The following is a 3,539-nucleotide window of genomic DNA, read 5'->3' on the forward strand; positions in this document are numbered from 1 at the left end:
CGGCCGCTGCACTGCGCATGCGCCGCCCCGCCCGCCCGCACCGCGCGGGCGCGCACTGACGTGGCGGCAAGCGATAGGGGAAATTGCGCATGCGCTGAGGGACAAGCGGAGTCCGCACCCCTGTGCTTGCAAAGAGCCAATAAGAGCGCAGAGCTGGCTGTTGCTGGGTAGATTAGAGAGTTGTTCATTCCAAAAGCCAATCAGAGCCCGGCGCTTTGCCTGAGGCGGCTCGGCTGAGGGGGTGTCAGGTGCTCCTGGCCGAAGGAATGTCCAGAGGGATTCCTGGCTGAAGGAATGTCCGGGGGGTTGTGGCCGAAGGAGTGTCCAGGGGATTCCTGGCTGAAGGAGTGTCCAGGGGGGATTCCTGGCTGAAGGAATGTCCTGGTGTTTGTGGCCGAAGGAGTGTCCAGGGGATTCCTGGCTGAAGGAATGTCCAGGGGACGCTGGTTCCCCTCCCGGGTAAAAGCAAAACGATCCCAGTCTGCCTCCTGCTGTTGGAAAATGATACAAAATTTAAATTTTTTTGGAACTTTAGTCAGTTTTGCTCGCCTTTGCCTGGGGTGAAAGGAGTTGAAGTTTCTTTCCAAAGGATCGTCACTCAAGGTGTGATGAGCTTCATATCTCAGCAGGCGGGGAGCAGCACAGAAAAGACACAAAAGATCATGACCATTAATGAATATCAACTCAAACATGGTCTGAGAAAATATGAGAGAACCAAGGAATGAGGACCTAGTTAACATCCAAGCCCAACAGATCCATAACCAATAGGAAACTAAATGCTAAGACCTGCATAGTTTGAAACCAATGAACACTGAATTAATTTCCATGGGTTTTGACAGTATAAATATCTGAAAAATCTAGAAAAGAGTGATATGTGATGGAAGGATTTTCTCTGCACACTCAGGCAATGTGTTGTTGAGATATGGTGATGCAAGACAGATGATGGACTTTGGACCTGATTAGCATAAGAGATTTGATTACAAGATGCCTTGGCAAGAGCAAACAGAACTTTGAGGATTAAATGAAGATTCAACCAGAGAGGTTTACTGGAAAAGAAAGTTTCATTAAACTCTGCAAGCAAGAGAAGCTGTAATATGCATAAATTGGTGTATGTGATTTTAACCTAATCATTGTAGTAAACATTGCTAGTCTTCCTAAAACAGTATATAAGCATTGGGACTCCACAATAAATTTGGATTCTGATCACTGAATCAGTTTTTCCTGTCTCTCTTCATCACCAACAATGTGTGGATGAAATTCTTTCTGTTGCACATCCTGGCCAGAATAAAGTAATGCCTTCATTCTCTAACACTAAATATGTTGTTGGAGGGTTTTTCTCACTGTTTCAGTGACACTGCAAGGGAACTATAAAAAAAATGTCTTTGATACCAATAGTCACACGGATCTGATGGACTTGAGGCTGGGTTGTGGAAATCACTTTGGCTGTGTGAGGTACAGCAGCTGGTCCAGGCCAGTGTCAGCTCTGAGGCGTTGGCAATTGTCACAGACAATATTTTATGAAAAATCCTTTGCCAGGATCTTGTTCTCCTTAGAAGCTGAGAGGCCTCAGAAATGAAATGTAAACAATAATTATCTGCTGCTGTGGAATGCAACAGGTGCATCTTGGATTAGTCTCATGTGGTTGTTTCTAATTAATGGTCAATCACAGTCCAGCTGTCTCAGACTCTCTGGTCAGTCACAAGATTTAATTATCATTCAATTCTATTCCTTTCAAGCCTTCTGATGAAATCCTTTCTTCTATTCTTTTAGTATAGTTTTATTATATAATTTTCTTTTAATATAATATGTATCATAAAATAATAAATCAGCCTTCTGAAACATGGAGCCAAGATTCTCATCTCTTCCCTCATCCTGGGATCCCTGTGAACACCCCCACAGGCAATCCTCTGTCAGCCACCACTCCCTGCTGGGTTTATGTTGGATTAATCCCTTTTTTGACCCAGAGATGGGGCAGCTGAGAGGTGTTTTAAAAAGCTTTTATTCCATCTTCAGTCTCATGTGAAGGGTGAGACAATACAGATGTTATAATTCACACCATCACAATCAGCAGCCAATTATTTCTTAATTACAATAAATTATAAGTGTTCCTTGGCCTATCAGCTTTTGCCACACCATGCTGTAAATGCCTTAAAGCAAATAATCTAAAATTACCCCTCGTGGCTCCTACTACAATGCATCTTTCATAATTCTATTTCTCTAAAGTATCTAGTCTTATTTATAAAACCAATAATCATTTGAAACTTGTTTTTATTTCCATTTCTCTCTCAGCAATGTCTGTCCTGTTCCATGGCATTTCCAAGTCAGCATTCCTTATCTCCAGGTCTGCACACAGATGCACACTGGGTGACCCTTCTGCCAGGCTGCACCCATGAGCTGATCTGGCACTAAATTCTTGTTGTTTGGCACTTTTGGGAGTGTACTGGGACAGCTGTGCACAGTACAAAAGAACCCCAAAGATGTTATTAGGATGGTGTGAGTCAGTGGAGGTAAAGCAAGTTTATCAGAGAACTGGGGCACATCTCACCTGAGGAGAAGAAGAGAGAAGACAAAGTCAAGAGGAGTCCACTGGGGGGGACTCAGAGACAGGTTAGAACCAGACCTCTCACAAAGGGGTAGCTCATGGCTTAAAGGAAATCTTTTCTGCACAAAAGGAAATAAATATTCACAATGAAAACACAAGGGTGTCACTATACGACACGAAAGAACACAAGCACATTACCTTCTCAAGGTGAAGGAAGAAAGAGAAGGTTTATTTTCCTGACTCCAACATTTATAGTTTTCCAAAAGTGACAGCGGATTGGAGGGTGATAGTGACACCTCTCCAATGACGCTGGTCAAACCAACAGTCTATCAACTTTCTCTTCTTCCATAAGAGAAGACAAAACAATCAGTTATTTACAGAAAGTGTCTGAGAAAGTTCTCTACAAGAATGTCAATATCAGAAAGCCTAGAAAATCTTAAAAAACCAAAGTGACACAAGGGAAGTTGTGGCACTGCAGGGAAGTTTATCCATCCCCTGTTTGGAGAATATCCACACTTACTGAGAGAAGGCTATGAGCAACCTTGTCCTGCTTTGCTTTTAGCAAGGACTGGACCTCCAGAGGTCCTTCCCAATCTCATTTTCTCTGTGGTTTGATTATACTCTTGCTGTTCTTTCACAAGTGTTTTCCCACAAGGTGTTTTTTCAGCTTTTGATACCTAATTGGTCCCTGAGGTTGACACAGTGAGGAAACACAGGACTGTAATACCCTGCCACTATTATATAAAGGAGCTGAAGAGAGAGGGATTTTTTTTTTTTTTTTTGCCAGAAATCAATTGTCAAACTGAGTTAAGGAGGAACAGATTCAGACTCAGAATATTCTTTGTAGCATCCTGGATTGTTGTGGATATACTGGTAACTACCTGGAGCATTTCTTAGAGTTTGGGTGTAGTTTTCAGAAGAACAGGGAAAGTTTAAAGGAACATTGACTTGGGAAACTGAACTTTTATTCTTCAAACTAAAGTAAAAGCCTTTAGCT

This window comes from Geospiza fortis, unplaced genomic scaffold, assembly GCF_000277835.1.
Source record: "Geospiza fortis unplaced genomic scaffold, GeoFor_1.0 scaffold324, whole genome shotgun sequence".
Classification (NCBI taxonomy): Eukaryota; Metazoa; Chordata; class Aves; order Passeriformes; family Thraupidae; genus Geospiza; species Geospiza fortis.